Source organism: Panulirus ornatus, chromosome 28, assembly GCF_036320965.1.
Source record: "Panulirus ornatus isolate Po-2019 chromosome 28, ASM3632096v1, whole genome shotgun sequence".
In the NCBI taxonomy this organism is placed as follows: domain Eukaryota; kingdom Metazoa; phylum Arthropoda; class Malacostraca; order Decapoda; family Palinuridae; genus Panulirus; species Panulirus ornatus.
Genome location: NC_092251.1, coordinates 6,502,501 through 6,514,178, shown reverse-complemented (window position 1 = coordinate 6,514,178; position 11,678 = coordinate 6,502,501). Strand labels below are relative to the sequence as shown.

Genomic DNA, 11,678 nt, shown 5'->3' with positions numbered 1-11,678 from the left:
GATCTTTTTGATTATCCCCTTCTTGAGTTGGCAAGTTTTAGCAACTTCGTCTTTAACAGTCCTTAACAGCAACATTACATGTTCGTAGATTTCATTTATTGAATTTTTAAAAGTACTGTTTTGCAGAGAAGGAAGCGTTGGCTTCAGATATTTATTCTAAGTTTGCATATAAGTGCTTCCAGTGTGTCGGCAAAGTTCATTCATAGGCAGTATCCACTGCTTAACTTATGTGTGAGGGGCTCCCACCAGGCAGAGTTTTTGAAGCTTTTACCCCCTTTCATTTCATATTACTTGCAACCACACACATTCTGACATTCCAGCCCAAGCCTTCAAGGATTAATACTTGTTTGACTCTTTCTTGTTTGAAATGGTTATAGAAGAGGGGAAGGTTTCCAATGTTGTAGGCACTCTGTGAGGGAGCTGAATCAACACTATGAGGTGATCTGGAAGTGGAAGTATTGTGTATGTAATCGTGCAAGGACTCGCTGGAAATTAGATGTCATATACCCATTGCTATGCTTCAAGGTTAGGGCTTGGTACTCGATTTTCATAATTAATATCTTAAAAAAGTGAAAGTTGTGCTTGACCAATTTTATATAGAGATGGAGTTGAGATGATTAATAGATATCCTTGGGGATTGGGGAGTAAAGATATAACTGAATTATGGATTTTTTACTGCATATCATTCGAGGAGACTGATTGCAGGAAGCAGACTGAATGGCAGGAGTAGGGTTCAGAAACCTTCCTTTCCATGTGTCACTTGCTGAAAACACAATCAAAGGAAAGCCAAATGAGGATTTGGCCTTAAAGGGTCTGGATGGGATGCCTGAATGTGTATGGCTATAACCAGGTTGAAAAATAGAGATTATTGATATCCTTAATGAGAAAGCTGAATGTTCTGGTTTTTAGTGAAATGAGGTTGATGGGGAAGGGATTAGAATGTTTCAGTGTGTAAAGTTTGGGGTTAGTAGGAGGGTAAGGCTTGTATACAAGTAGAAAGGGAGGAAGATGAGTTGTTCCCAATGTAGAAGGAGCTGTGTCATTTCTGCAGCGTTAATTTTTTCTTTGAGCTTGGGAAACCTAGTTTCACATGCATGCAACAAAACTGGAACTACTTCATAATTACCACTTGCATTCTACATGTCCATGTTGTCAGGGCATCTTCAACTCCTCTTCTTGTTCATCTTGACACTGCCTTCATTTTACTTTTTTTTTTTTTTTTTCTATTCGCCATTTCCCGCATTAGCGAGGTAGCATTAAGAACAGAGGACTGGGCCTTTGAGGGAATAACCTCACCTGGCCCCCTTCTCTGTTCCTTCTTTTGGAGAAAAAAAAAAAAAAAAAAAAAATGAGAGGGGAGGATTTCCAGCCCCCCGCTCCCTTCCCTTTTAGTCGCCTTCTACAACACGCAGGGAATACGTGGGAAGTATTCTTTCTCCCCTATCCCCAGGGATAATTTTACTTCTTGATTGTGGGAATATTTTTTCTACATTCTAGCTATCTTCTATACTTCTGATGCACAACTCCAATCAAGGGGATGTTCATGGTAAAAGTCTCCAAATTCATTTTCATTTCTTAATTTTTCACCATAAAATTTTTATATGATTTTAAATATAAAGTTCAAATATTTTCTTTCATTTGATATTCACTCTTTTATATAGATTTTGCATATTGATGTCTATCCATTGATAGTTTGTTCCCCCAGAATGTCCAAACACATCATAGTATGCATGCTCCATCTCTTACACCTTGGACCAGTCTCCTCATTACAAAGCTCTATGCTGTCCCGGGATGCCTGCTATCTTCCTCTCACAGCTTTCTTCTACCCTGTCAGTGATTATTTTCTTACAAACTTATCATCTTGTATCCTCCTTGCATGACTAAAACCTGTAAAGGTATTATAATTATTGACCCACTATGTGACACCACATCTTGTCATTCCATCTCACTCCACTCTGTTTGTTAACTTTACAAGGAACTCCCCAATTAAATAATTTACTTCAGTAGCCTGAATCCTAAAACTTTTAGCTTTGAGCTACATCTTGTAGATACCTGTAGTTAGGGCCGACAAGACTATACCTTTATTTATTTTTGATTACATTTAAGGTCACATTCTCTCATTTTGATATTCATTCCTACCAAGGATCCAGTTGCTTTCCTCTTAAGACATCTATTCCCCATGGTTCCTCCTTATGTCATGTTTGTGTGGTACAGAACCTGAATACTTGAATTCTTTAACTTCTTTTAACAGTTCACCACCCCATCGAACCTTACCTTGAGCCCACTGTTTTTTATTATTTATTGTGTATGATATTACAGAGTTTAACACTTCAACCACCCTTTTTTCAGATTCTCTCACCTTAGTGCTAGCAGGGAGGGAAATGGGAAATATGCCAGGGATAAGCTGACACATTCAAAAAAGCATTGATTAATAGTTGAAAATTGTTGCAGATGAGCATAGGACTGACAGTTATAAGTTTGGTGGCATAGAAAACAATATCGTTGATCAAGCATGATAAACTGTGAAAGCCATGAAACGTCTCATAGGTTCCCATGGGTAGGAAAGTACACACTACTAAAAATTTCTCCCCAGCGGTATATCTTCACTCTCAGCTAATACATCGAATCATCTGCAGACAAGTATTTATCCAATTTATTTATCTTTTTTTCCTCTTGGTCATTTCTGGCTTTCATCTCTTGTTGGACCATCCATTTAGTACTGTACTTGAAGAGCCAGGGTGACATCACATTACCTTTTCTAAACCATATGTATTTAAGAACACAGCTTACTCTTCACTTTTAGTTTTTTTTTTTAATTGATTTTTGTTGCATCCAAAAACTTTTCCTCTAATGCCATAAATTTTCATCCCATTCCAGAGTGCATTCAAGTCCATTTTGTGAAACACTTTTCATAGGTACATTTTGTGAAACCTCTCCATAGTATATGAATGCTGTATTTTTCCTCTTTTTTTTCCCCCCCCACAAAGCTGTATAAGTTTTTGCTACAATCATAAACATTTGATTCACTCTTTTTTTTTTTTTTTATCCAAAGCTTTCCCATCTTGTAAGGTGAATACCAGATGCACATATCATCTTTTCATTAATTGTACCTGTCAACTTCACATATGGGCCTCTATATGCTGTATCTTTTACTACAAGTTTACACATTTGAATTTACTGCTTTCATTGCTATTAAGTGGTCTTTTATAATCTTTGACCTTAATTAGTACTGTAGTCATTCTTTATTACTCTATTTATCTTAAAACAGCTTTCTAGTACTGCATTATTTTATCAGCCCTCTATTTTTCATCCTTTTTTTTTTTTTTTACTACCTGCAACCTTGTACACCTAAATCATTAACAAGTTTGTCAAACTTCTGTCCTGTTACACTTGAATTTTAGGTATGTGACAAACATCCCTCTGCCTCTCTTGACTACCAATCCGCCACATAAAATGTATGGTGTTGTTTCGTGGAATAGATGTTTTAAGTGCCACACACAACCTTATACTTACATTCAGTAAGTTTTGCTTTCATCAACTATGGTCACAGAATCAGTCATAAGTTATGTATGTATACTTAACCAGATCTGATGATGTGAAGCATGTGTCAAGCATAGATGTTTGAAAGTGCTGAATGCTATTTTATGCAACTTGATACAAGTTCATTTTTATAGATCAATCATTATAATGGGAAAAGAATCACAGGGCTTGGATAAACATTTTTGATGTTATTAGCTTAAATTTCTGTAATTTCATATACCATCATCAGAGCCTATAAAGAAAGGATAATGTGCATTTAGTATCTTAGGAGTTTCTGTTGAATGCATAGTCTCTTGAGAAAATGCATATAAAAGCCCAAGGTAAAATATATCGAGAAAGAATGAATAAAGAAAAAAATAATGAATACCCAAAAATCTTAACCTTAAGTAACATACATTAAAATGTGAATATTTAACAGTTCTAGTTTGTCCTAATTGTAAAAGTTATACGTACTCTGAACTTGATAAAAAATCTAAAAACACAAATATGTTTTTAGTTTTATTATGTTTAGAAAACCGTCAAATTTTAGAAGTTTTAATGTTAGAATATTTAATTGCAAAATGTATAATATGTATCTAAAAAGATTTTGCCTATGTTGAATGTCACATCTTAATGTATATTAGTTGTGGTAGAATTCTTTATTATTTTTAGTTTTTTCTTTTGATACCTCTCGATTATTCATTTCATGGGCTTTTATATGTATTTTCTTAAGAAACATTTTAGACTACAGAAATTCGTAATGTATATATTACATGTGTACTGCTCTTTCTTTATGTTATTGGCTTTGATGATGGTATCCATAATTACTGACATGTAAGCCAATAAGATAAAAAATGTTCATCCAAGCTCTAGGGTTTCTCTTCCTACATAAACTGCTGTTTCAAAGCGACAGAACCATTGCCGTGTTTTGCCGTCTGCATACCTAGTTATCAAATTGACCGCTCCAGCCTCGGGCAGGATGAGAGACCTTGTTTGGTTAGGTGTGACCGGCCTCTAGCTTTTAACATCTCTTCTGTATGTCTCAACTGTGGATGTTAATAGTCCCACTTGCTTACACAGCACCAGTTGGCAGAAAGGACTAAAAGCGCGATCAGGATCTACATACGCCAAACCTAACGTAACTTAAAGGGTTGTGAAAGAAAATTGGTTACCGCTTCCCGTAACTGGCAAATAGTTGTTTGTAAGAATACAGAATGCTTGAAGGTTAGCATAAACAGGAAACTAACTGCTTGGGGCTCACGAAGTTCAATAAACCCACAGTTAATGTTACTACCCAACAGCAAGAACACAGAATTTACCCTTGATTGCCATGTTCGTTTCGAAACAATTTTATGGCAACGGCTTTAGATGTTAAAAGTTTCTGCTACAGACCGCGAAGAGGAGACCCGTGTGACGGAAAGGAAATACGGATATGAAATAATGATAGTATTTTCGGTTAGACTAATGGTTTCAGAGCTAGGGAGCGTTTGCTTATCTAGTGACGTTCGCCGTGTTGTTAAAGAAACTGAATATGTATGGATAAAGCTAACTAATGAGTCGAATTATCAAATTCTTATACAAAAACTACCTTTTCCAGACATGTCATATTCTAAGTGAAAAACGTATTTGATTTCAGCTTGCACAAGCTTCCACAGTTGAATTTTAGTGCACCACATTATCTGGCGCTGTTAAATACCTGACGAAGAATTTACTATCGAAATGTTGTTCCAAGTAGGTTTTAGTACATTTACCCAAATGCTAGTGTATGCACTGGTATGCAATAGCCCTACTTAAGGACTAATTTGAACAATACCTTAATCTTTGCTAAGCAGTAATGTAAATCACGATATGTATCTTTTCAGTCGAAGGATTCCTGAGGCGAATGACTTAAAACTGATAAGAATGATAACTTTTCTAAGAATAGAAGGATTTGGACATCATATAGGCTCAAAGCAACTTGTTGACAGTATAATCCATAGTTTTGTTTTCTTATTGTGCTGCTATTTCCTGAAAGTACCAAGGTATGCGGGACATGAAGGAAAACATTTTATTTTTGGATTTGAACCGAGTATGGAGATGCCATGAAGATTCTCTTTGCGAAAGGGATGAAAAAAATCTATGAAGAATTGTATAGTGTATACATGAGTATTTGCCATGCATAAATCTCTGTAAAAATACAGTTTGAATTAAGACCAAGATGGTATTTCCCAGCAAAGTCCTGAGCTCCGTGGCGTTGCCGCTGGCGGGCCTACTGCGCAGTGTTGTCCCGTCAAAACAGTGAAGCAAGCCAAAGTGAGAACTCGAAGCATTAGTCCGTGACGCGTATTTTCATGTGTGTAACGGTGACCGTGGAGTGAATTGTCCCAATACCTGGTAATAACGCACTTGAACACCTGCTTCACGCGGCTGTTGGGACGTCACAACTAAATAAGGTACGTAAGTGTGCTGTTCAAGACGAATAATGCTCGAGCCTTTGTTGTCAACTGGGGTTATTCTGGCACGTGAAGGTCTCGGCCGCTCCCAGGATGTTGTCATCCACTCGGTTTGTTTACAAACCTCTAGCCAACGTGTCTGCCAACCCAGGCACTTTTGCTGGGAAGCCAGGCAACAACAGGCCTTGTGGAGAATTCCATTGTTCTGGAAGATATGCCTAGGGCTTCCACGAATCGGTATTTAAAGCATTTTCCTTTTTGGAGTTTAGTTGAAATCGGCTTTGCTTGAATGGTGCTAAAGAAAACGGAAGCGTACACTCGTATATTTGGATCAGCTGCTCAGTTCTAGGCCTTAAAAGTACATTTATATAAGGAAATCAAACAAAATCACAGCCCCTGTGGTCTGTTATTGCATGCAGTTGTGCGTGACTAAAGTGAATTAGTGTTCGTATCCGTATGTCATCGATGCACAGTGGCAAATACACAGGAACTAGTATTGATATTTTCTAGGCAAGGACATTGATTACCCTTGGTTCGTACTAGACGCAGTATGTTACAGCTGAGCTAACATTTTGCATTGGAAAAGAAGTGACATTTAGTTATTGTCAGCTTAGGAGCCGCATCATTGTGTAAATCGGACTATGCAGGTTACCAGTTCCCAGAATGAAGCTTGCAGTGTAATGTAAACAAACGCTCCATTGAAGGTTAGGTCGAGTTGGGTTGTACAGTTGTGATATATATTTTCATACAGTTTGGTTGGTATTTTGTATGATTAGTCTCTTATCCTTCATTCTAAAAAGAAAAGGGAGTTTCATTATACGGGGACAATAATAACCCTCCGAACGAATTGAACTAAAATTGTACATAACTGGTGTGTGTTGGGATTGAGTTAGGGTAGCTGGATGAATTAAGGTAGGTTAGATTTAGGAAGGACCATGTAAGACTGAGTTGGATTTGTCGTCGGTAAGCTAGGTTGAGTTGAGCAAGCTTGAAAAGCAATACCTCATATTACTAAGATTTAGATTTGATTGTTATTTTGCGAAATACATATGCCTTCAATGAATGCTCTTGTGGTTTCAATGAGTAATTCACCGTCACTTGTAAGTGCCCCTAGTTTACTGAAGACCTTTGTGAAGTTATAAAGGTGGTGATCTCATGTCTTTTTCTTTGAATGTATCATCTAGATCATGGGAGCACTTTTTTTTTTTATCACAATGAATCCATTTTCAGAATCAGTGAGGTGCGCATATTTGGTTAGGACAGCGGTCTGAGGATAGTAGACAATAAAGAATGGAATTGAAAGTAGGAGGGAAGGAGAACGAAATGGAATGGAAGAAAATAGGAAAACAAGATCATGGATGAAATGCTGTCGTAGAATGATCATTTTTTGTCTTTTTTGTTCAGTTCTATCGTTTGGAAAACAATACAGGAGGGGAGGATTTTCATTCTTCTTCTCCCGCCTCTCTTAGTTAACTTCGAGTCGGAAGATACCTGAGCAGTATTTTCTCCCGTATCTCCAGGGGTGTATATATATATATATATATATATATATATATATATATATATATATATATAGAGAGAGAGAGAGAGAGAGAGAGTTATAATTATTTTTACAGGAAGGTGGGAGCTTTACTCGTGGGGCCCCTTCTTTTGAACTCTTCTATCATATTTTTTTTTTTAACTTCTGTATGCTGTCCACCTTTACATTTTCATCATTCACTCCATTCCATTCATCCACCACTCAAACCATGAATGGACTTCTTTACATCTTTTCGAACAAGTTTCTTGCCTAATTTCATGTTATGGCCTCTGGCTGTTATGTCGTTGTATCTTTTAAGAGTTGTTCACTTGACTTTATCAAACTGGTTTGAAAACCTGAAGGTTAGGTCGCTCCTTACTCTTCTCTCTAACATGGTGGGCAAATTTAAGGCCTCTAACCTTTCCCCGAAACTCGGCCTCTTAATTTTATCACCATGTTTGTTGCCCTCCCGACTCTCTTATTTGTTCTTTGTGCTTCTTGAACTCGGTGACCTCAGTTGAGGCTTTCTGTAGTTTTGGCAAATTGAAGTTAGGATGTAAACTGCATTTCGATTATTTTATATCACTGTGATTGTATGCTTTTCAGATTTTGCCAACATGATTTGTATACTGTTTTCCTAAGCTGACACTAGGGATAGGTTAGGGAGTATGTCTATTCTTTTGTCTCTCTTGCACGGAATTCTGCCATTAATTTCTCACTGAATGCTGTTCATATCGAGTCTTACGCTGTGTCTTACGTCCTTATTATCCTGCATTCGGGAGGGTTGAATTTTATCAGTCATGTACAAGACGAAGATTTGGGGCGCTTGTTTATGCAATCCTCTTTGCTTTCTGCATCCTTCATAACTTTGTTACTATCCACAATCATGTTCAGATGGGAGTTCAAACCTTCCGGCAAGTCATTTTGATTATGTGGAACAGCACTGGTCCCAAAGCAGATCCCTGAGGCACGCCTGAAGATCCATTACTTTACCAACCTCTCCTGTGTGGTAGTGTCAAATGCTTTCTGGCTGTCAAGGTAAAGATTCTACCCAGCCTCCTGTTTTGCCTGAAACTGAGCTAATCCTGTCATAATTGTTTACTTATATATGTGAAACAGACCTATTTGATTAAGAGACGGGGCAATACGAGTGTTAAAACTCTCCGCAGCGCAAAAATAACATTCACCCAAGAGTATTCTGTTTTGCTGGACTAATGTGTCTCGTATCGGTAGTTCGAAAGCTGTAGGTGGCGGGATTACTTCCCCCGACGTATTACACGCGTGCAGTCGTGTCGTAACTATAGACGCAACGGAAGGCTGGGTTTTGTTTTTTCTTTTAGTTTTGTTGTAACTATAGATGCAACGGAAGGCTGGCTTTTGTTTTTATTTTAGTCATGTTGTAACTATAGATGCAACGGATGGCTGACTATTTTTTATTAATTTTAGTCTTGTAACTATAGATGCAGTGGAAGGTTGGCTTTTGTTTTTGATTCTTGTAACTATAGATGCAACGGATGGCTGGGTTTTGTTTTATAATTCAGTCTTGTAATTATAGATGCAACGGAAGGCTGGCTTTTGTTTTTTATTTTAGTCTTGAAGGTCCTGGTCTTGGATGTGGTTCCTTCACTTTTTTGTGATTATTAGAAAGGGATTTTGATGGTGAAGGTAGAATTATCATGGTTGGTGTTTTGAGTGTTGTATTGTCAGCCATATGGTAAATTTTTTCAGTAACATTTAAGGCCATAGACATTTTAATGTCCTCGCCTCTCCATTTCCTGGTTCTTGAATAAACAATCGAGACGACCTATCGGATGAAGTTGTTGAGTGTAGACCAAACGGTCGTAACGAGTGAACTTGTTGACTAGACCAGACGATCGTAACGAGTGAAATTGTTGAATGTAGACCAGACGATCGTAACGAGTGAAGTTGTTGAGTGTAGACCAGACGATCGTAACGAGTGAAGTTGTTGAGTGTAGACCAGACGATCGTAACGAGAGTTTTTGAGTGTAGGCCAGACGATCGTAACGAGTGAAGAAACTGAGTGTAGACCAGATGATCGTAACGAGAGTTGTTGAGTGTAGACCAGACGATCGTAACGAGAGTTGTTGAGTGTAGACCAGACGATCGTAACGAGAGTTGTTGAGTGTAGACCAGACGATCGTAACGAGTGAAGTTGTTGACTAGACAAGACTATCGTATCGAGTGAAGTTGTTAAGTGTAGACCAGACGATCGTAACGAGAGAAGTTGTTGAATGTAGACCAGACGATCTTAACGAGTGAAGTTGTTAAGTGTAGACCAGACGATCGTAACGAGTGAAGTTGTTGAATGTAGACCAGACGATCGTAACGAGTGAAGTTAAGTGTAGACCAGACGATCGTAACGAGTGAAGTTGTTGAGTGTAGACCAGACGATCGTAATGAGTGAAGTTGTTGAATGTAGACCAGACGATCTTAATGAGGTGTCAGTGGAACATCTACTGAACCAGTTTAGTTCGTTGTATCTGCTCACGGCGTTGTATTGGTGCATCAGACGCCAAGAGGACATATAGATGTATATCTTTATATTCATTTTCTTTAATTCTTGAAGCGAGAAGTGTACTCTGAGATGGGTGCTGGTGACACTCGGAAGGCCTTTTTCAGTTGAGGAGACGCTTGTATCCGTGGAGCGAACGACCCCAGTCATAGTGGAGCGTTGGAGTTAAATATTGACCGAGTTGGTAACAGAGAAGTGGGATTGCCCCCCCACTCGACCTTTTGCCTTCCAGATGGCGAGTCTTGTTGCTTCCAGGTGGCGAGTGTTGGAGGCTGCAGCTTCCAGGGTGTCGACTGTGGATGGAGGGTGTTGTTGGAAGCTGCAGCTTCCAGGGTGTGACTGTGGACGGTGAATGTTGTCGGAGGCCGGAGTTTCCAGGGTGTGACTGTGGACGATGAGTGTTGTTGGAGGCCGGAGTTTCCAGGGTGTGACTGTGGACGGTGAGTGTTGTTGGAGGCCAGAGCTTCCAGGGTGTGACTGTGGACGATGAGTGTTGTTGGAGGCCCGAGTTTCCAGGGTGTGACTGTGGACGATGAGTGTTGTTGGAGGCCGAGTTTCCAGGGTGTGACTGTGGACGGTGAGTGTTGTTGGAGGCCAGAGCTTCCAGGGTGTGACTGTGGACGGTGGGTGTTGTTGGAGGCAGGAACTTCCAGGGTGTGACTGTGGACGGTGGGTGTTGTTGGAGGCAGGAACTTCCAGGGTGTGACTGTGGACGGTGGGTGTTGTTGGAGGCAGGAACTTCCAGGGTGTGACTGTGGACGGTGAACGTTGTTGGAGGCTGCTGCTTGTAGGGAGTAAGTAGGCTGCACCTGTCCAGCGCCATGGAGAGAATTGATCGTCCCTCCCTGAGAGGGGGTAGAAGTAGCTTGGTGGATATTACGTTTTCCCCACCACACCAGCGTGTAGCTCCACGCACACACACACACACACACACACACACACACAATGGGACAAAAAATAAAGTGTTCAGGGATGATGGGTCGGGCTCAGTGATTGAGTTGCTGTAGAGGTTACAATGATTAGAAAGAATGTCACCAAGGATTGGCCAGCGGGATATGGATTATTCAGAAGGTTACGTGGCGAGTGAAGTTTACGACAGCTGCACAAACGTTGATTGGGATGTTACGTATCAAGATATGTAGCAGATGAGCCGTTTACAGCAAGCAGGAATAAGGAGCTTTGCAGGCATTCGAGGGAGGACATAGTTAAGGGTGAAATGCTTGTACATATTATATGTAATGTTTGGTTAGAAGTTATCTCTGCACTCACCACTACTCGTACAGCAGTCAAGTAATATGTACGCAGTTGCAAGGTGTGCTGGGGGCCAGCTTCTGTTTGCCTGTGAAAGTTCAACAGTAGGTCTCGTGTATAATCAACGGGAGGGACAGATTCCCCTGACGATCATCCATATATATATGCCCAGCGTTCTTCGTCGCCAGTCCCACCACACGGCTGAAAATATCGCTGGTATCTCTCTCTCTCTCTCTCTCTCTCTCTCCTATAGTCGACGTTCGTTGTATTTTTTTTTTCTACCTTCGTAATGAACGCCTGACCCGTAACCAGGTATATTGTTGACCGTCCTCTGACACGGCCTGTGGTCCCAAACCACCTAAATTGACAACACCCACAGCCAGCCTGTCTCTACCCCAGAGAGGCGCTCCTGAAGGAGGTGGTG

At 39.8% G+C, this 11,678-nt stretch overlaps 1 protein-coding gene across 2 annotated transcripts in view; it reads left to right on the top strand.

The window, feature by feature from the left end:
* The first annotated feature begins 5,793 nt into the window (after positions 1-5,793).
* Positions 5,794-11,678, top strand: part of Ypel (Yippee-like) — a 317,923-nt gene continuing 312,038 nt past the window's right edge. For both annotated transcript variants that reach the window (XM_071678610.1, XM_071678613.1), the window contains exon 1: positions 5,794-5,951. The gene's annotated coding sequence lies outside the window, so the exon portion shown is untranslated. The remainder of the gene's footprint in view (positions 5,952-11,678) is intronic.